This window comes from Meles meles, chromosome 20, assembly GCF_922984935.1.
Source record: "Meles meles chromosome 20, mMelMel3.1 paternal haplotype, whole genome shotgun sequence".
Lineage (NCBI taxonomy): Eukaryota > Metazoa > Chordata > Mammalia > Carnivora > Mustelidae > Meles > Meles meles.
In genome coordinates this window covers 50,062,247-50,085,748 of record NC_060085.1, presented here as the reverse complement: position 1 = coordinate 50,085,748, position 23,502 = coordinate 50,062,247, and the positions used below count along the sequence as shown (strand labels likewise).

The window sequence follows — 23,502 nt, the reverse complement described above, 5'->3', positions numbered from 1 at the left end:
TGACGAACTCAATAATGCAGGACTAAATCACTCACTTTCATGAAACATTCTTGGCTAAAGGGATTGGTGAAATAATTGGCAGATAACCCATTATTGTCCAGTAAGACATAATTAATTATTGCTTAGGCCACTGAAAAATAGATGTCTTTGCTTCTCTTAGAGAACCACCGGAAGAATCATCAGTCCTTCTCTGAACTTCAAATACTACATGAGGCTTCAACATGTCCCAGGCATGCCCTTCTGTCTGAGGATAAAGCTGCCACAGCAGGGAGTGGTGGCTGATTCAGGGAAATAGGGCAGGAGTCCTGAGCAAACACGGTCTGACTTCTGTCCCACACCTGAACTTTTTCCTCTAAGTGAACAATACATGTTCTGTCTTTTGTTAGTTTGAATTTTTTCCTTCCTATTATATATAACCCCAAATACTTTTTTTTTGACATGTCCAAAAATGTTTTTTATAGGACTCTTCCTAATATACAAATAGTGGAAAACAACCCAAATGTTCACAAACTGTAGAATAGGTAAACTGTAAAATTCAAATGGAATATTGTACGGCAATGAAACAGAACAAAGTATTGCAACAGGTATAATTCTCACAGAAATAATCTGGAGTTAAAGAGGCCAGATATAATGGAGTCCACTTCCTGTGATTCCATTTATATCAAGCCAAAACCAGACAAACTAATCCATGTTGGCAGAAGTCTGCAGAATAGTGATTCCCTATAACCCAAAACACTTTGACCTTCGATCATAATCACAATACTATTCATGAATTATATCCCAGCTTTCTCCATACATTAAAAGGCCTATCCCCTTACAACTGCCTATTTATTTTTTTTAACAGTTTAATTTCCTTTTTCCCAGCAAGTCTTTCTTGCTTTACCTGGAATCAATCTAATTTCAAATATCTAAATTTACCGGGGAGGGGCAGAGGAGGTGGGGCATGGATATGAACACACATGAGTATTTATTTTCTATGCATCTCAGTACAAAATATGTTTATACTATACAATGCCTAACATACTCAGAAGTTTCATAATTTAAAAAATAGTCTGGACTCAAAAAAAAAAACAACAACAACAAAAACACCTCATGATAAGAATTAGTTTCTAAGATATCAGTGGCCTTCTAAACTACTGTAGCTCAACATCTAGATTATGATAAATGTAGAAGCTCACACTGTCCGAGGCATTACCAAAAAAAGCAGTCTTTTAAACTGGAGATTTTGGACTCAGAAGGTCTGGGATGAACTTAAGATAGACGAGTATATCTTTGAGAAAGTTGAGAACCAGGAGTGGTATTTTTTAAAGTAGCAAAAGAAACCTTGTATGCTTGTTATTGTTTTAAGAATATTTTGTATACTTTTCCAGGCCCCCAGCTTGGGGAGTGGGTTCCCCATGGTGGAGATCTGGCTTTGCACTTGGCCTTCTTGCCCCTACTGGGGGTGAAGGCAATGGGCCAGGAGGGCTGGAGCCTTGCTGGGTTTCCAAGGCCCTCCTGGCAGGTCAGGAATCAGACTGAGGTGTGGGGGATTCACCCGTGCCCCGCCATATGAGTCCCGGGGTGGGATTTTATACTGTGAACCTCAGGTTAGAATAGGGCTAGTGGGGGCGCCTGGGTGGCTCAGTGGGTTAAAGCCTCTGCCTTCCGCTGGGGTCATGATCTCAGGGTCCTGGGATCGAGCCCCACATAGGGCTCTCTGCTCAAGCGGGAGCCTGCTTCCTCCTCTTTCTCTCTGCCTGCCTCTCTGCCTACTTGTAATTTCTGTCTGTCAAATAAATAAATAAAAATCTTAAAAAAAAAAAAAAAGAATGGGGCTAGTGCCCCAAGGTGGCCTTGAGACCTGGGAGCAGAAAAGCAACCCCGAGGGGTCCTCCCCCGACCCTGTACTATCCCACTAGAGGCTGTGAAGCTGTCAAGGAGAAGTTGGAGCAAATCCCTGGGAGTCCCAGAACATCAAAGTTCTGCAGAAAGACCTGCAACAATTTGCCAAATTCCTGAAGCAGAAGAGGATCACCCTGGAATATACTCAGGCCAATGCAGGGCTCATGGTGAAGGTTATCTTCTGGAAGGTGTTCAGCCAAATGACCATCTGCTATTTTGAGGCTCTGCAGATCAGTTTCAAGAACATGTGTAAGCTGCAGTCCCTGCTGCAGAAATGGATGGAAGAAGCTGACAAAGATGAAAATCTACTGGAGATATGCAAAACAGAGGCTCTCGTGCAGGCCCAAAAGAGAAAGTGAGTAAGTCTGGAGAACCGAGAGAGAGGCAACCCAGAGAACATGAGCCTGCAGTGCCTGAAACCTACCCTACAGCCAATCAGCAACATGGCCGAAGGACGTGGTTCAAGGGTGATTCTGCAATCATCCCCAGAAGGGCAAAGGATCAAGTGGTGAGTATTCACAAGGAGAGATTTTGAAGCTGCTGGGTCCCCTTTCTCAGGGTCACCAGTATATTTTCTTCTGGCACCAAGGCCCCATTTTGGTGGTCCAGGGTATGGAGGCTTTCACTTCACCAGGCTGTACCCTCAGTCCCTTTCCTGGAGGGTGAAGCCTTTCCCTCTGTGTCTTGTACCACTCTGGGGTCTCCCATGTATTCAAACCAAGGTGCTTGTCCTCCCCAGGAAATAGGGTAGGGGTGGGGGGTTGCAGAGGAAAGGGGAGAGCTAAGGAAGGAGAACCTGGGATTTGTACCAGGCTTTGGGATTAAGTTCTTCATTCCTGAAGAAAGGATTTGGGAACACAAAGGGTGTGGGGGCAGGGAGTTTGAGGGAACCCTTTGGAAGGAAGATGAAGTTCAAGGATGTTCTTGTTTTTAATCCCTGCGTCACTCATCACTTTGTTCTTAAATAAAGAAGTCTGTGACAAAGTAAGAGGGGAAAATGTGTATTTGACTTAGGAGTAGAAAACTGATTAATGGCGATAGCAAAAGGCTACTTGAAACTTTACCTGAATGCAGGTTTTTAATGAAAGAAGATGACATAAATGGGGAAAACACTTCCCACATATATCATAGAACAGAGAACAAGACAATCCTGAGAATTACATTTAATTTGAGATGACATGACTACAGACTTTCTCAATTAACCATGCCAACAAGCTAAAAGACACTACTAGGGAACACAGAGCTCCAAAAGCAACAGATCTTAGGAGAAAGTTAAGATAAATACATTAAAGTTTCAAGAGGGTTTAAAAAAAATAGCTGGTAATGTAATTAGTAGTAAAATGTTGTACAAACTTCAGCCATGTTGAGGCAGTATATAATCTTGTCCCAAAATTATTTCACCTATTACAGAGAGATCATTCCATTTTAACTGTTGCTTTACATAAGAAGTGTTCTTTTTTTAAAAATTGCATTTAATACAGATGCTTATATCCTGCCTGTTATTCATCTATCAGTTATCCTATGAGACAATGTAAAACTCTGGCTTTGATGTTAATTAGTTATATGATCTTGGGCAAGTATCTTAATTTTGGTATGCCTCGATTTCCCCATCTAACCATTGGGAATAATAGTACCTGCTTATGAAGAGATTATCTGTGTATTACATTAGATACATAAGAGATTATCTGGTGTATTACATTAGATAGCTTTTGCTAAGTATTTATATAATGTCTAGTACATGGCAAAAATCCAAGAAAGTTAAACTGTGGCCATTACTATTGATGTTTTCTCTCTAAGTTGACAGCAGCATACAAATTGCAGCTGCTACAGAGAAGGAAAGTGCAGGGACTCACAAAGAATTGAGAAACTATACAGGAAGAAAGCACCCTAGTATATAATCCATGGCAGCCTTCATAAACAGAAAATTTTTCTCTACTCTTTCAATGCTATTTGATATTTCAAAATAAATTAAAAATGAGAATCAGAAGCAAATCAAACCAATTATAAAATTAAATGTGTTTTTCTGTGATTTGCCCAGGCCCCTCCCATAAACACTAGATATTCTAATATGTTCTAGGACAGTGTTTCATAAACCATGGTCCTATACCACTAATATTAGAATCACCCCAGGTGAGGCAACTTATTAAAATGCAAATTATTTGGTTCCCAGCCCAGAATGAAGGAAGAAATGTAGTGGTGAGTGGGGAGAGGTTCTGAGAACCTTCAATTTTTGCAGTTGCCCGAGGTAAATTTTTATGTACACTTAGATGTGCAAAATAATAATCTAAGGCATTGGTTCTCAAGTGTGATTCAGACTACTAGCATTAGCATCATCTAGGAATTTGTGGGATATACAAAATCTCAGGCCACACCCTAGACCTGCAGAATCAAACCTAGGCATGTGCCTTCTAGGTTATTCTGATACATGCAAAAATTTGAGAACTACTGCTTTAGAGTCTTGCTATTCAAAGTGTGGTCCAAGAAGCAATGCTTAGGCATCACCTAGGAGCTTGTTAGAAGTCAGAAATTTGGGACTGCAATACCATCAGGTTTGTTCTTTCCCAAGATTGCTTTAGCTATTTGGGGCTTCACCCTAGTCTACATAAACCTGATTTACAAATTTTAAATGATGGCCAGATTATTTCTATGCACATTAAAATCTGAGAAATTTGGGGCTAGGTCAGTGTTTTTCAAACTTCCATGAAAGCAAAAATATAACTTTCTAAGCTCCTTCCCTAGAGATTCTGACTTTGAGGGTCCAGAATGATTTTAAGATTTCATATATATTAACATGAATCCTAGGTAATTAATGTTATCAGCGAGGTTTAGGAAATATGGCTTTGAAGACAAATTCCTGGGTACCACCGACATTATGAATCATTGCTCTATATCAGGTTATCAATTTTGGTATTATAAATATTATGGGTCAGATCATTCTTTGTTGCAAGGGCTGCTCTGTGCAGTGTAGGGTGTCCAACAATGTCCTTGGCCTCTCCCCACTAGATGTCAGTAGCAGCCTCTTCATTTATGACAATTAAAAATATCTCCAAACATTGACAAATGTCCCCTATGGGAAAAAAATCCCCCCATTCTCCACTGAGAGCCATCACTCTAAAAGGCAACTGTTGTAGTTATCTATTATTTTATACACACTACTCTGAAGTTTAGGAGCTTAAAACAAAAACCATGTGGTTTTTCTCAAAAGCCAAGAATTCAGGGCAGGGTGGGCTGAGTGGTGGTTCTTTTGCTTCACGTGGCATCATCCCATGATACTCTCTTGGTTGTCTTCTATCAGCAGCTGAACTGGAAGATCCATAAACACTTAACATCTGGTCATTTAGAGCTTTATCTTTCCACATGATGACTCAGCATTTCGCAGCCCAACCCAAGGTTCTTTAAAACATGGTAGACAGTTTCCCAAGAAATAAAGCAGAGGTTTCCAGGGATCTTAATCGCTAGGCATGGAATTGTCACAGTGTCATTTCCTCCATGTTTTATGGATTAAATTGATTTGCAAAGGCAGCCCAGATTCAAGTGGAGGCATATGGACCCTATATACTTATAGGATGGGAGAGGTTGATAGCAGTCACCTTAAGAGACTACCACAGTAAATTTTGCAGGTACAGTCCACCTTAAGAACACAAATTGCTATAACATGTGTGTGGTTTTTTTAACACATTTCTAGTATGTTTAGCTAAAATATTGAGAATTCAATATCATATTGTCCCTTAGTATTTTTTTTAAATTTAGGTCTAGTATAATTAACATACCATGTTAAATTAGTTTCAAGTGTATGATGTAGTAATTCAACAGTTCCATATATTACTCAGTGCTCATCAAGATTAGGGTACTCTTAATACCCATCACCTACTTCATTCATCCCTACCCCACTGTGGTCCCTTTGGTAACCACTGGTTTGTCCTCTATAGTTAAGTCTACTTTTTGGCTGGTCTCTCTCTTTTTCTTTTTCTCCTTTGTTCATTTGTTTTGTTTCTTAAAGTCCACATATGAGTGAAATCATATGGTATTTGTCTTTCTCCGACTGACTTATTTCACTTAGCATTCTACTCTCTAGATCCATCCATGCTGTTGCTGATGGCAAGATATCATTCTTTTTGATGGCCAAATAATAATCAATTGTATATACCACATCTTCTTTATCTATTCATCTATTGATGGATATTTGGGCTGCTCCCATAACTTAGCTATTGTAAGCAATGTTGCAATAAACAGTGAGATGCATATAACCCTTTGAACTAGAGTTTTAGCATTTTTTTGGATAAATAAACAATAGTGTGATTATTGGATCATAGAGTAGTCTTATTTTTCAAATTTTTTGAGCAACCTTCATATTGTCTTCCAGAATGGCTGCACCAGTTTGCATTCCCACCAACAGTGCATGAGCGAATATTCCTTTTTCTTTACATCCTCACCAACACTTGTTTCTTGAGTTTTGGACTTAGCCATTCTGACGTACGAGGTGATATCCCATTGTGGTTTTGATTTGCATTTCCATGGTGATGAGCAATGCTGAGTATTTTTTCATACTATGTCTATATATTCCATTAGACTTTTTATTTTTTCTCCTAAAAGATGTACTGTGGAAGGGATTTCTTCTGGCTTTCCAATTCCATTTCCTTTACTCTAACCTCATCCCCATTTTGGGGCATAGACTTCTTGAATTTTTATATACTATAAAGTATACATAACTAAATTATAGAGCTAAATGAGTTTTTACATCCTGGACCAGGATAAATGTTATCAGCACCTCCAGAGCCTCCCAGTCACTATATCCCTCCAAAAGTAACCACTGAATTCTATCACTATAGAATGTTTTGCCTACTTTTCAGTTTCATATAAATTGAGTTATAGCATATCACCCTTTTGTGTTTGGCATATTTTTCTCAATATCATGGTGGAAGATTCATCTGTGTTGTATAGAAAGCCTGACCCTTATCTCCCCTTGATTATCTATTTATCCTCCATCTCTTTTATTTTATTTCACCCTTTATTCCACATATTTTTTAAAAGCTGATTCTATAAGTCTTCTGATAAAAACTCATCACCAGACCCTAGATCTCTACTACTTTCAAAATGAAATCTAAATGCTTAGCCTTAACAATCTCATGCCAACCTATTTTTCAAATCTTACATCACTTACTAACCAGAATACCCAACTGGATCCCACTTAATCTTTGATGTCCAGCATGTTTTCACTCAGCCTTTTACCAGAGTCCTGATGGAGAAATGGACCTCCTCTCAAGGTCCTGCCATTTTTGTTTTTCCTTACTCATTTGAGTTGGTTAGGCTTTCAATTATGATTTTTTAAGCACAAGAGTAACTATACACTCCGGTAACTGGTCAGTTGAGATCTAATAACACTAAGAAAATTGAGACTGTTTCTGGCTAGACTGGGAAAAAACCTTGAGGTAGAAAGTATTTCTCCTTTGAGATATCACCTCAGAAACAGTAATTCTCAAAATATAAAACTTGACTAATATTTCAAAACATTACATGCTCAGGAACAGGTAAAATAGAAGAGGTTCAGAGAAACAAGTGAACAGAGGTATATTTGAATAGAACTGCACTATCTTAATTAATCATCTTCCATACTACAAATATGTCCGGAGAAAAAGTGTTGGTTGAGTGTCTAATAAACTACTTGGAGGGACTATCTACTAAAGAATCAAAGGCATCAGAGAAGGCGAACAGTCCAGGAAAAAGTAATTATCACTGACAGAACTGTAATTTTTTTTGAACATGAAGTAATAGTAGACATGAAAGATATCTTTAGTTATTTGAAAGAACATGATCTCTGTTTCTACTTAGTCTAGAATTGGGTCTAATCCATGTGTGTCAATATGACATAAACAGCATATGCACACAATGAACTCCCATTATCAGGGGTGGGAGCCCTGACTTAGGTTAAAGTTTGATCTAACATAGGTAGTAGTTCCCAGCTGCTGGTATACTAACTAGAAGCCCAAGAGTCACTGAGGTACTTTTTACAAGGCAAAAACGTCTAATATCACTTCCTAACCTAGTGAATCACATAGGACATAGTGTCAAAGAACATGCATTTTTAAGTTAAGTACCCATCAAGCTTTAAGATCTCCTTTAACTGAAGAAATATTTGCCTTTGATACCAAAAGGTATAAGGAAGCATTTCAAATTGTTCCTGATTCTAAAGATTCTTTAGATTTCTAAGCTTAATATGGAAAATATATTTTTTTCAATTTCCTGAAGTTTCATCCATTTATTTGGAGGCTACCATGTGTACTGACATGGAGTTAACACAATGAGTCAGGTCCATGAACTCACATAGTATCCAAATTGAAAGGGAAAACAGACATGAAACTGGGAGATACAGAAAATGAGTTTATAATTACTACTATGTCAAGCCATATAAAAGTGATGAGTATAATGAAACAAACTATGGCTTGATGCAGATGCTAATAAGGAAGTCTGATTGAGACTGGAGGTCAGAAATATCTCCACTAACAGAAAGGATATTTTAGCTGAGGCTGAAGGATGGGAGAGGGCTTTTCAGGCCATGAATGAGTAGAAGGGCATTTCAAGCAGAGGGAATGGTACCTACGAAGACCTTAAAGTGGAAAGAAGAAATTTGTGTCTGTGAGGAACTGAAAGAAGGCCTGTGTGTTTGAAGAAGAAAAGTGGTCTAAGATGAAGTTGGTAGTTAAACAGGAGCCAGATCATGCTTAGTGTGAAGCTTAATTTTATAATTAGGTCAAACATTATTCTGTATGTTTCCCTGAGGGTGATTTGAATGAGACTGACATTTAAGTAGGTAGACTTTATGTAATGCAGATTGCCCTTCTAAATGTAGGTGGACCTCATCTGACTGAAGTCCTAAACAGAGAAAAAGAAGGATCTCACCAAGAAAGAGGGAATTCTGTCAGAAGACAGCCTTAGGACTTGAAATGCAACACTGTCCCTTCCCTGAGTTTCCAGTCTGCTGGCTCAACCTTAAAATTCAGGGCTTATCAGACTTTTATACACACACACACACACACACACACACACACACACACACACACACACACATATATCCTCTTGGTTCTATTTCTCTAGAGAACTATGATTAATGCAACAAAAGTTGGAAGGTTTATAATATATACTTTATTTTGCTAAACATTAGAATGGGAAGCCATTTCAGAGAAGTAGCTTTAGCAAATAGTGGTCATCACATATTTAGTTTTTGTAGATACATTTTTACCCTGGTATCTCCATATAGAGACTTCTAGAAAGGGCTACCAGATTCATAGTTTCCCCTTAGGCCCTTTTATCTCTTTAATATACTCTCCCATGCATTTTATATCTTTCCTTTATCCTCCTATTATTTCATTAAGTCCAATCTCAAAAGTTCTGCACTCCTTGTTTTAAAGGTTTTGCTGGGGAAATCACTGAAATAAAGCAGCTGTGAAACCAATTTAACTCCACTGCTCCCAACATATCAACTACGTATACTTCCAAAATCCCAATATTCTTTCTCTAGAATTTACACTGAATGACCAAAAAAATCCAGCCCAGATCCCCAAGTTAAAAGAAACACTAATTTATTTCCCTTTCTAGAAATAAATCTGTAAAGAACTTTCTTTGAATTGGGGTGCATGGGAGGGAAGTCTTCCTGTAACTTATTTTCATAGCTCCCATCCAAGGGAAGTCACCAAACTAAATCAAGTGAGACAGAGGCATCCTGACTGACTCACTAAAGCATGGAGGGAGATCAGAATCTTCTTGAAGGATTCACACAATTCAAATAGCAATTATAGCTCTCAATTTTCTCACTAGGCAATACCTGCATGACTTGGTTTAAAAAAAATCATGAATGATATTTGGGCTTTCATCATCAAATATATTTTTAAGAACCTACTATGTACAATTTCAGGTCTTAGGAATTACATGATTGATAGCATACACTATTCATTCAACAAAAACATGATGCACATCAAGCCCTGTTCAAGCCTCTGGGGATACAGCAGTAAACAAGGAAATATGAGGCATGGATCTTTCCTCTTTGATTGAATCCTTTTTTATTCTGGAGGGGGTGAAATAGACTATAAAATTACAATAAGCAAGATAATTTCAGAATCCAATAAATGCTATGACTATAATCATAAAAAGAGCAAACACTTAACATATATTTTGTGCCAGAAACTGCATGAAGAATTTTACTCACATGAACTAATTTTACCCTCACAACAACTCTATGAGACAAGTACTATTATTATCTGTTTAACAGATTAGGACCCTGAGTCATCAGGAGGTTAATGAATTTGGCTGAAACTAGGTAGAATCAGGATGTGCCTCCGGGCCTCTCTCACTTCCATGTTAGGTGAATGGCTAGGATGGGAAGGCACTGGGGTCCACTTAGAGGAAATAGTCAGAAAAGGCCTCCCTGAGGATTGATGTAGCTCTAATACATAACTAAAGGATTCAAAACATTCCAGAACCCAAAAAACTCAAGGATTCAAAACATTCTAGAAGTCAAATGACTTAAACCATAAGTAGAAATATGATGTCTAAAATAACACAACAGGAGCACCCAACATTTTTGGAATGTTCCTTATTTGCCAAACTGTGTTAAGTGCACTCTCAGCTCAGTCTCAGTTAGTCCTCCAAATGCTCCTACGTGGTAATGCTATACATACCCCCTTCAATGAGGAAAGCAGGAATTCAGAGATAATAGACAGCTTGCCTTGGGTCAGCAAGAGAACAAGAGTGATTCTGTGTACAGAATACAGAGTACAGAAACATTCGGTGACTGTAAAGGCAGGTAAATTGGAAACCACAAACTGAAAGAGGAAAGAAGAGTGACTGAAGTGAACAGAAAATATATTTTATACACAGAGTTTGGTTTTTTCTTTATTAATGGAGATGAACTATGTGGTTTACTAGAGACTGTCTCAAGCAGCGACAACACCATTTTGTGAAAAGAAATGGAGAACAGAACTAACATTTATTGATTATCAGTTACATATTAGGCACTGTATTTAGGGCTTTTTGGAATTACAACTTCTAAATTTGAAGTAACCAAGATTCCCACCAGTAGCTCAAGGTACTAAGTTTGAATCTACACTAACAGCTGTCATCTCACTAATGCTTGATGCCATGAGGTTTCTCACAGGTGTCAGAAGTCTGATCTCTAGTTGTATATTTATGTGCCAAAATTTCTATGATTTTGTTGTAGCTGGAGCTCATATTTTATTTCATTTATTCTTTTAAAGATTTTATTTATTTATTTATTTATTTATTTACTTGACACACAGAGAGAGATTGTTTCAGAGAGAGAGAGAGTACACGCAAGGAGAGTAGCAGTGAGACGGGGAGAAGCAGGCTCCCCGTTGAGCAAGGAGCCTGATGTGGGGCTTAATCCCATGACCCTGGGATCATGACCTGAGCCAAAGGCAGACACTTAACTGACTGAGCCACCCAAACACCCCTAGAGCTCATATTTTAAACATACCTCTTATTACCTTTTTTTAAAAAAGATTTTATTTATTTATTTGACAGACAGAGATCACAAGAAGGCACAGAGGCAGGCAGAGAGAGAGGAAGGGAAGCAGGCTCCCCACTGAGCAGAGAGCCCTATGCAGGGCTCCATCCCAGGACCCCGGGATCATGACCTGAGCCGAAAGCAGAGACTTTAACCCACTGAGCCACCTAGGCACCCCTTTTACCTTTTAATTTAATAAAGTATCCCAATATCTTAAGTTATGTGAGTGTATGTGACTAAATGAAAAAGAGAGCAAGAAAGAATAATAGCAAGAGAGAAAAAAGAATGAAATAGAGCAAGAGATAGAAATAGAGAGATATAAAGAGAATGCATAAAAATGGGTTTGTCACAAAAATTTTAGCTGTCACAGATGCTTCAAAGAAGTGGTGTCCATGTATTACCATTCATTACCTTAGTATAATTCAGAACCTTGTTTGTGTGTTATTAATTTGCACAATAGAGTCAGGTCCCTGGAAGAAATACAAAAAGGAAGAGGTCCACTGAATCCTTGGTCTTCCCAAAGTAGTCCAGTGTTCAACAAGATTTCCTGTTCTATCATGGAACTTCTAAGATAAACACAATTTCATATTCTAATCATCTGGAAGTGATGAAAAAGGGAATAATGAAAGCAAATAAACAACTTAGAGTCTGTCTCTGCTTATACGCAAACCCATGCAATCAGAAATCAGTGACCTATTTCTTTCAACTGTGGTGTTTCTCCAGTTCATAGATATTAGCTCAGATATCCATCCTTACATTCACCCATTTATCCTCTCAACAAACACACATTGAGCACCTATAATTACAGGCCTATGATCTTAACCAGAGGTACAGTTACAGATATCACAAGCTGATGATGACTAAAGTCATAGACATAGAAGAGATTTCCCAGAGGGGGAGAAAATCAGTGAAAAGAAATGAAGGCCAGTGACAGAACCCCCTGGATAAAGCAGACATTGAAGCATAAAGAATTATGAGCCAGGAAAGGAAACTTAGACGAAATGGTCAGAAAATTAGGAGGAGAACAGAAAAAGTCTACTTTTTAATAAGAAAGGAGGGCCTGACAAAATCAAATCAGATGAAGACTGGATTAGTCCAGAGGCTTAGGTATCTAGGAGGTTATTGGCAGATTTTCACCAGTGACATCTTAGTGCAAGGTTGAAGGTAAAAGTCTGATTACTGTGAAGTGACAAGTGAAGGATAGGCACTCAGTGCAAACTGAAATGGGAGATCTACCTGAGGAATCCAGCTGTGAAGAAAAACAGAAGGGGTGAGCAATAAAGGATATTCTAAGTCAAAGGAGAATTTCTAGTATAAGATGGAGGTGACAAGCACATTCACAGGCTGTGTGGAAGGAACCAGTACAGAAAGAAACATTGGAAATGCGGGAGAGAAGGATCAGAGAGTCACGAGGCACTCAGATCAAGATCACAGAAGCAGAGATATGTAACCTTTGCCAGTGAGACACAGCTTTTCCTCAGGCACTGAAAAAGAGAATGAAATTAGATGCAATTCCATATTTTAAAGTATAAGAAGAGGAATTTGAAGGAGAGCACATCTAAAAATACTGTTTTTCTAGGTGACAAAGGCAAGGTTCAACTAACTACTGGGAGAGTGAGGTAGAGAATTTGAGGGAGCTGGTGTGGTATGAATACCTATGCTGGAGAATGGAAGGGGAGGCAAATCAAGGACATTTAGAATTACTGAGTGGACACAAAAGAACCATCTAAGTTTGACATTCACTTCACAGTTTTGAGCTACAGTGGATTTTCTTAAAGTCTGTCCCACAAGCCACCTGAATTAGATTTTCCTGAGGTCCTTGCTAATAATGCCAATTTGTGGATCCATTTCAGACCGTACTACATCTTCTCAGTCAATTCTGGTGTTCTGTGAAGTCTGCAACCACTGACCTGGACAGTTTCTCAAACTTTCTCAGTCCCCCAAATCACTTAAGCTCTTGTACAGATTCTTAGACTTTGATCAGATCTATTGAATCAATATCCTCAGTAGAAAGTTTTGGGGGTCTTTACTGTTAATGAAAGGCCTGGATGTTTCTGATGACCAGTCAAGTTTAAGAACACTGACCTCAAGTTCAGATGTGATGGAAGTTAGAAAGGAGTATTAATAATGGTGTATGGGGGTGCCTGGGTGGCTCAGTTGGTTAGGCATCTGCCTTCAGCTCAGGTCATGATACCTGAGTCCTGTGATGAAGCCCTGCAGCAGGCTCCCTGCTCAACGGGGAGTCCGTTCCTCCCTCTCCTTTTGTCCCTTCCCCCACTTGTGCACACACTCTCTCTCCCTCTGAAATAAATAAATAAAAATCTTTTAAAAAATAATGGTTTAATAGTTCACAGAGTATGATATTTTATTTTATTTTTTAATTTATATACAGTAAAATTGATATATTTGTGTCCAGTTATAAGAATTTTGGAACATATATAAATCTGTGTAATGATCACAATCAGAGTAGTTGAATAAAGCAAAAGTTTTCTTGTACATTAAAGTAAAATTCTCTCCTAATTGCTGGCAACAAGTGACCTATTTTCCATTACTGTAGTCTTGTCCTTTCAAGAATGTCATATGTTATCATAAAGTGTGTAACCTTTTGAGACTAACTTGTTTCATCCAGCATAATACTTTGAGATTCATCCAAATTGTGCTTTTATCAACACTTTGTTGTTTTTCTAGCTGAATAGTATTCCAATATATAGATGTACCACAATTTATTTATACATTTACCCATTAAAAGACATCTGGGTTGTGATTTTAGTTTTTATAATTATGAAAAATTCTGTAATGAAAATATGTGTGCAAATTTTTGTGTTAACATAAGCCTTCATTTCTTTAGTATAAAGAACCAGAAACAGGATTTCTACAAGACGAATTCTGAATTCATTTTTTTTAAAGGTTTTATTTATTTATTTGACAGAGAGAGAGAGATCACAAGTAGACAGAGAGGCAGGCAGAGAGAGAGAGAGGGGGAAGCAGGCTTCCTGCTGAGTGGAGAACCCAATGTGGGCCTCGATCCCAGGACCCTTAGATCATGACCTGAGCCGAAGGCAGTAGCTTAACCCACTGAGCCACCCAGGTGCCCCACGAATTCTGAATTCATTAACAAATAGTTATTGAGCAGTCATTGTGTATAAATGAAAATTATAACTGTCTAGTTGTAGAAGAATTATCATAATGTTGAATAAGATGCAGGATGACTTTCAACATGAGGTAGAGGAGATGGAGATACACATGATAATTGCAAAGGAGTGAAGTATGGCATAAAGGGTAAAGGCTCAGGGGGAAGCAAAGACTGCGGGTTGAACAGCAACATATTCAACTTCGAGGTTGATACAATTATATAGAAAGACCAATTTCTCCACTCATTGCCATGGCTAATACTATAGAACTCTGTGGACTTGAAAGCTATAACATATCTAAAGCAAGTAAAACAAAAGAAAAAACAAAAAACAACTTTCACTGATATTTTTGTCTACCACTATATATGAAAAGATTAGACTATAGTATGCAGTCAATGAATGCTTGGTAAAGGAAGAAGAGCCATGCACAGGTATGCTGGGGACCAGAGGGCACGACTATTTCAAAGGAAGTGGGTTAGTGAGAATACAAGTTGTTAGTGCTATAGAAAAAGAAATCAGATGCATTTAAATACTGTTTATATTGTGAAACCTTGTTTGGGGATGCTGGGAGATAGATTCCCATATACTAGTACAGCTTTTGTTGGATGTCTGCCTTACCTCTAGCTGGGATGAGCCAGGGGCTATACTTGTCTTCCAAGTCTAGCAGGACACTCCACTCAATGGCATGTGTTAACTGAGGATTCAGCTGTGCCTATATGCTTTACATGGGGGACGCATCGTGAAAAACAATCCAAGAGTAACCTTCTCACAGGAGAGGCAGCCAAAGCACAGTATCGAGTTTACAAAATGATGGTCTCTAGAGCCATAGCCCATGCCAGCAATCAGAACTGGCGAAAACAAAGCATCATGCTAGTATGAATTAAACTCTTTATGAAAAAGTCTGTAGAATAAAGCAAAGTTGCTCAGGCAGTAAGCAGAAGGGATCAAGGGCTATCAGATTCTATTTCTAAACAAGAAAATAGCAGACTTAGATTCTTCCTTGGCTTTAAAAATAGGTCCAGGAAGCACCTTTGTCTAAAACCAGTCCATACTTGTTTTTGAAATTCACTTCTGAGGTATTTTGTTTTGTTTTGTTTTGACCAAGACAGCATCCATTTAAGGAACATTCCCAGAAGAGACACTGTATGTGGAAGATAACTAAATGAGAGCCTTAAGTTTGTCAAGGGATATACTGGCTTACTTATATGAAATGAAGGCCAAATGCCTGCTGTCCTTTAATCAACATGCTTCTAAAACTGTATATTAAACAAGACTATCAAGAATGCACAGAGAGAGGGTATTTGCAAATAGCATCAAAGACATGTTACTTGACTAGAGGATAATCACAGTAATGACCATGGCTCCTGGTTTAGGACATGAGTCAGAAACAATACAGACATGAGGACTTTATCACTGTTCAACAACCTCTCAGAGAAGAATAATTTGTTTAATATTTTTGGTAATTTTTATAATTTTCCACAAAGAACATGAACTTTCTTTGTGGAAAATGTGTGTGTGTGTGTGTGTGTGTGTGAGAGAGAGAGCAAGAGAGCACGCATTGTGTGCATGTGTACATGTGTGTATAAAACATGCACTGCAATAGTCTCAGCAAAAAGGATGATGCTTAGTCCTATTCTAATATACCACTGGAGGAATAACGATTCCTTATCCTGCAATGTTTTTCTATGATGCTTTATATTTGATTTGCAACCAATAAATTCCTGAGTCCCTGAGGAGCATATAGGTGCGGAAATTATTTTTATCACTGCTTTTGCTTGCTGATGGGCACCTATTTTAAATTTACCCTGCAAACCAGCTTCCCTGGATCCATTATCCCATTATACAAGACAAAAGTTTGAGGTCATTGTGCTTTATGTCTCTCTTTCATCTATCCATAGTCAGCTGTTATTAAACTCCATAAACATTTCTTAGGATATTTCAAGAGAATAACAACACTAACTGAAAACAACAGCAGTAGCAGACATCTTTTATTGAGCATTTAGTATATGTCAGATGACCTAAAGACTTCAAAGGACTAACCCTCACTACAAAGCCAAGAGTCAGATAGTCCTTATTTGAAAGGTAAGAAAATAAAAGTACATTAGAAAGAATAACATCTTGCTCAATATCATAACTGGAAGAAAGAGCCAGGAGTTGTAGGACAAAGTTGAAAAATCCAGAAAGAAGCAAGCAAGCAAGATCAGTCCTAGTCTCCAACCACCTTTGATTCATTGCCTCCTCATATGTGTGTGCATGTGTGTGTGTGTGTGTATTATATGTATACATATACATATAAATGAATATATACGTGTGTATACACACACACATTTACATCATATATATCTGTATATATAAGCTTTATCTATATATCACTATATGGCTTCTGGTTCCATTATTATGTAAAACAAACACTTTGCAGCTGAGTTCATTGCCACAACCACCTCTCACTCTAGCAGAAATGGTTAACACGGAGCAGGTGGCGATACCACAGATCTATGACTGGAAAGGGGCCACTCAGCCAGGAAGTTCAATTCCCCAGATCTTCTATTTTTAGTTTAGAACACATAAAGAGCTACTGTCAATAGAAAGTAAATGGAAGGGATGGGAGTCACTTCAAAACCAAGGTTTTTATGAAGTAGGTACATCTGTCACTCTATTTCTCTTTTCACTATTTGGATGCAATAATAATGGAATCCTATGGAATGTGAGGGACACAAGATTATAAGAGCCTGAGTCCCAAAATCACCACAAAGCTTGCATACCACTACCAGCAACAACAACAAAAAAACAATGAACAATCTTTTGTATGAATGAGAAATAAACTAGTTGCTCAACTGTAGAAATTTATTAGTAACCAATGTCTTTCCTTCCCTACACATTCAAGAAGATCCTTTATTCCATTATCTTTACTTATCATTTCCTATCATTTTCCCATGCAGGGACCAGAACATTTTTTTCCCAAATGGCAGAGAGTAAATATTTTAGGCTCTGAAGGCCACAAAATATCACTGTGGCATATTATACTTCATTTTTTAATGATTCTTTAATGTTTCAAATAAAAGCCTTGGAGTGCCTGGATGGCTTAGTGGGTTATGCATCTGACTCTTGAATTCAGCTCAGATCATGATGATCTCAAGGTTGTGAGATTAAGCCCTCCATTGGGCTTGATCCCAGGTGTGGAGCCTGCCTGGGATTTTCTCTTTCCCTCTGCTCTCCCCCCAGATATCTAAAAATAAATAAAATAAATTTTTAAAAGTTTTCACTTGAGGGCTTTACAGAAGCATGCTGTGAGGTGGATTTGGCCACAGTTTGTCAACCCCTAATTTAGGAATATTTGGTCAGGCTAAAATTTTAATTACAAATTATGTCACATACCCACTAAAAAAGTTATTTGGGTCTGTACTTCCTATTTTATCAGCTATGAAGTTTTTCTCCTAGATTCCAGACTCTTCCTCATGCTGGTTATGCTGAATCCCCATCTTCCAGTTACTCTATAAAACAAGCCCATTTCCTCATTCCCCACTTAACACAAATCCCTTGTCCCATGTGTAGACCTCCTTGTACAGTGCTTATTCATGCTCTTGCCCAAAGTTCAATGTCAAGTACATGACCAGTCAATGCCCACTCTATGTCTTTTCTTCTCCAAAAGCCTTCACCATTAAATTCTAATCCTTCCAGTTTTCCCTTTCTTCTGAGCTCCTGAAAGAGGAATCCTGCATTATATTATTTGGTGCTTAATTATATTCTTGGGACTCAACTATGCACCAGTATTGTCCCAGGCACTGAGATTGCAAGAATGCATATGCCATAGGCCTTGCCCTTAAGAAATTTATGGAGGACTAAACAGACCAGCATGCAATGGCAATACAAGGTTATAAGTGCTACCAATGAGAATCAGACAGCAGCGTGGGAAGTACATAGTGAATAGTTTGTCTCAAGCTTCATGCCTTTTTAAAATTTTGTTTCAAAGGCACATCTTATTGTTAGCTTGAGAAAAGAAGACTGTGTGTGTATGTGTGTGTTTTCTCCCTTTTGCTTAGTGCTGAGCATATTTCAGAAGAGCATTCAGTTGATGGAAATACAAGAATTCAGACCAAATCAATTCTTAATTTTGGCATACTTATATGAAGGGCAGTGTCTCAGATACTTCAGTATACTAGAAGAAAATAAAACATCATATATAATTATACCAGTTTCAGAAAATCTTTGAAATTACTAACCATAGAAGACTAATTAACACCTGGATCATTAAAATAAAAATAAAAATGGAAAAGTAATATAGTACAAGGGAGATTACAATTATTCCAGAAAGAGAGGCGAAAGATCATTATTACAATCGCATATTAAATATGTCTCTGAGCTACACAATAACCAATATAAATATACACAATAAAGAGAGAGAGATAGACAATGTTATCTGATGAAAGAGAGAGAATCAGTTAACCAGCCTAGCTGAATTATCTGGTGAAATATTTATTTTTAAAAATAACTATGCCCTGAACTTACTCATTTTAATAAATCAAACCAAAATGTTTTTAATAGCCAATTAGGAATAATATCAAGGTAATGAGTACAAAATCTTCCAGGCAGTAAAATTTAAAGGGAATGTATTGCCTGGATTCTTAGACAAGGAAATATTCACATGTAACAATTTTAACTAGAAGAAGCCTAAGTTTAAAGTACAGGTCTATACTTGAATTTCTTAAGGAAAAAAGAAAAAATAAAACTGTGTGACAAACACTAAACCTTTTGTTGATTTGAACTGATAAAGCAGGGCACCTCAGTGGCTCAGTGAGTTAAAGCCTCTGCCTTCGGCTCAGGTCATAATTTCAGGGTCCTGTAATCGAGCCCCACGTCGGGCTCTCTGCTCAGTGGGGAGCCTGCTTCCTCCTCTCTCTCTGCCTGCCTCTCTGCCTACTTGTGATCTCTGTCTGTCAAATAAATAAATAAAATCTTTAAAAAAGATTAATTGATAGAGCAAAAGACAAAAAGTAAAATTTGAAATATGGATGATTGTTTAAGTCTATTATACTGCTCCTCCTGAATGTCAATGGGTATAGGAAGATTTTTGGCAGATCCTGAGTAGCAGATGTTTAAAGAGTCAGCTCATTATGGAATGTCTCCTGGTTATGGGAGATGTGCCTCTGCTACAGCAGCCAGGCATGCCCATTGCAAAGTCGGCATTTTGTTAGAAAACTTAAAAGTTCTTAACTCATATCTTTGTTGAGATGGAAGGCCATATCACTTCCATCTGAAGATGGGGGAGAAAGGGCAGGCCAACTTCGGTTTCATACACACAATTTGCTCAATTTTCTGGTAAAGTATTTAGATCTGGCCCCAGAAATGAAAGCAATGGCATGATTTGGAAACTTTGAAAGGTAGGTGCTCCCAATTGGCTGCATAAACCATAATACATTGGTTCTCATGGGTTGGCATGTATCAGAAGCTCCCTGAGGGTTTGTTAAAACAGATGGCTGAGTCCCTCTCCATAGTGTCTGAGTCAGTAAGTGAGATGTAAAGCCCAAGAATTTGCATTTCTCATAGGTCATCGGTTACTTTTGATTTAGGAACAACACCTTGAGAAATAAATCAATAATGAAATACTCGGATGCCTAGACAACATCTCATATTAAACAGTACTGCTTTTTAAATGGGCTCATTCCTACTGGCTAGCTGCAAAACAGCCACAGAAAATTAATTAAATTGCCCAAATAGAGTTACATAGTAGGATCCATCTGAAAAGTAAGGAAAACTGGCTAACATGATTATTTTCTTTGGGACATAAACTGTCTTCAGGACTTCTCTGAGGTTTTTAATTAGTTAGTATGCTCAGATGACAATGACATGACAAGACAATGAATAATAAAATGGAGGCCAAACAAATAATTTCTTAAATCCCTATGTACCGTGTCATTGTGACATATAACCAGTCTTTTCAAACCCTCTGTGAAAGTGTCAAGGTTTATTTTGGAAGATGTTAATATCAAAGGATAAAAGTACTTTCTTTGCCTTCATTATAACATAGTCTAGTAATTAAGGCTATAGTGGCCTGCATTCAGAGGGACCAGAGTTTAAAATCTTTACTTCAGCACTTACTAACATATCAAATTAAGCAAGTGTTTTGTTTTGTTTTGTTTTAAATTGCCAAGCCTCTGTTTCCTTGCCTGTAAAATACTTGTAATGCCAGTTAATCCACAGCACTTTTAGGAGAATAAAACTATAAAATGTTTTTAAGAGAATGAAAAGACAAGCTGCAGAGAGGGAGAAGATATCTGCAAAGATACATCTGAAAAAGGATTGTTACCTAACTATACAAAAAACTCTTATACCTTAACAAATGAAAACAATCTGACCAAAACATGGGCCTAAGACCTTAAACGACACCACACCACTGAAGATACACAGATAGTGAATAAGTGTATGAGAAGATGCTTCATATCAGATGTCACTGGGGAAATGCAAATTAAAGCAGTGATATACTACTCTACACATTAGGATGGCCAAAATCCAGACCATTGACAACACCAAACGTTGGTGAAGATACATACAGAACAACAGAAATTCTCATTCATGGCTGGCAGGAAGGCAAAATGGTACAGCCACTTTGGAAGACAGCTTGGCAGTTTTTTATAAGTCTAAAAAAAATAAATTCTTACGATATGATGCAGCAATTACACTCCTTGATATTTACCCAAGGAGCTGAAAACTTATGTTGATACAAAATCCCGAACACAAATGTTCATAGCAGTTTTGTTCATGATTGTTTAAAACTTGGAAGCACACAAGATGCCCTTTAGTAGGTGAAGGGTAAGTACACTGTGGCACATCAGACAATGGAGTACTACTCAAGGCTAAAAGCAACGAGCTATCATATCATGAAAAGACAAGGAGAAACCTTAAATGCATATTAAGTTAAGGAAACCAATCTGTAAAGGCTACATATGGTATGTTTCCAATTATATGACATTCTGGAAAAAGAAAAACTATGGAGATGGCAAAAAGATCAATGGTTGTCAGGAGCTAGGGTGGGAGGAGGCATGAATGTGCAGAACACAGAAGACTTGTAGGCAGTGAAAATACTCTGGGGGCATCCGGGCAGCTGATTTGGTTGGTTAAGCATCTTTCTTCAGCTCAGGTCATGATATCAGGGTCCTTGGATGGAGCCCTGTGTTGGGGTCCCCACCCAGTGGGGAATCAGCTTCTCCCACTCCCGTTGACCCTCCCCTGTCCCTCTCCCCCCACTGGGTCTCTCTCTCTCTCAAATAAATAAATTAAAATCTTTAAAAAAAGAGAAAATACCCTGTATGATACTATGGTGATAAACACATGTCATTATATGTTTGTCTAAACCCACTAAATGTACACAAAGAATGAACCCTACTGTAAACTACGGTCTTTGGATAATCGTGATGTGTCACTATAAGTACATCAAATGTACTACTCTGGTGGGGTATGTTGATAATAGGGCAGGCTATGCATGCATGAGGCAGGAGTTTATAGGGAATCTCTGCTCCTTTCACCTAATTTTACTGTGAGAATAAAACTGCTCTAAAACATTTACCTTAATTAAAAAAATACAGAATATATCAAAACAGTATAGTAAATGACATACAGTAAATTCTCAATATTGAAATTATTTTTCTTATTACTATTACTATCATTGACAACTGGGTGAGCACAGAACACCATTAATTAGAAGAACAAGAGTGAAACGGAAATGGATCAACAACAGAAATGCCAAGGCGGAACAGGACTACTACATTAATAATGTAAGAGGCATGCATCACAACATGGTTTGTAAAAGCAAAAATACTTGAGTATATTAATTCATCAAGAGTAGGCTGCTTAAATATATTAGAGTTCAGGTAATGGGATACCATATAATCATTAAAAATGATGATGTAGCTCTAATTCATTTATATGATAAGATACCGTGATGCACTAAGTGGAAAACAGAAAGTAGTTCACAAAATAGAGTAAAAGACACACATAGGAAGAGAGACAACAGAGAAGAATTATATCAAAATGTATCCATACACACAATGTTAACAGTATTTATCACTGAGCAGTAGAATAATTAATGTTGTACTGTCTTATGTATATATTTTTCTTTTATAAAAAAATAACCATACAAAAACATGTCATAACTACATGTATTTTACAATTGTAAACATCATTTTTTATTTAGAAAAAATAAAACTAGACTTATTTTGGAAATTGATACACAAAATCAATTAATACAACTAATATGAGGAGCTCTATAAAAAGACAAGGATGACAACAGGGAGCAATTCTCTAGAACAAGGCTATGGAGCGATACTCGTACAGTTCTTTTGTTTGTTTGTTTTTACTTTTTCAAAGAAGGAAATAGATTATTTTCTATACAAAGCTGGAATATCCTGCTATAAAATTGTTTTACATAATACATTATGTACTTAATAAAATGGTTCTGCCTTTGGTCTCAACTTCTCTCTCTCAGTCTCTCCCTTCCTTTTCCCCCATTTAGTCATCATACCCATTATCATGAAATCAATTATTCCAAACCAAAAATTTGATGTCACTGTTTTTGCCATACATATTTACTGATTTTCTTTTGTGTGTGAAATTACTTTTTGAAATATGACATACATGCACTTTTATTGTTTCATGTAATTATCATTTTTTAAATAGGTTCCTCACCCAACGTGGGTCTCAAACTTATGACCCCAGGATTAAGAATCACATGCTCCACCAAATAAGTCAGCCCAGTTTTCATGCAATCTCCTAAATTGACCTTATTCTCTAAAGATTTCCTTAATTTCTCTACCCTGAATTGTTTTGTTTTTGAGTTCTTACAACTATGTATGTATGTGTGTGTATACAACTGTTGTAGCATTTATGATAGTCTGCCTTGCTAATAGCACCAAAAGCAACCACAATGAATACAATGGTACAGGTAGAAATGAACATTTAGTGAGTACTTACATAATG

The 23,502-nt window shown here is 37.5% G+C and overlaps 1 protein-coding gene and 1 pseudogene across 3 annotated transcripts in view; one reads left to right on the top strand and one right to left on the bottom strand.

Moving 5' to 3' along the window:
* GRM7 (glutamate metabotropic receptor 7) overlaps window positions 1-23,502 on the bottom strand; it is a 921,897-nt gene that overhangs the window by 556,762 nt on the left and 341,633 nt on the right. The window lies entirely within an intron of this gene.
* LOC123932752 lies at window positions 1,158-2,635 on the top strand (annotated as a pseudogene).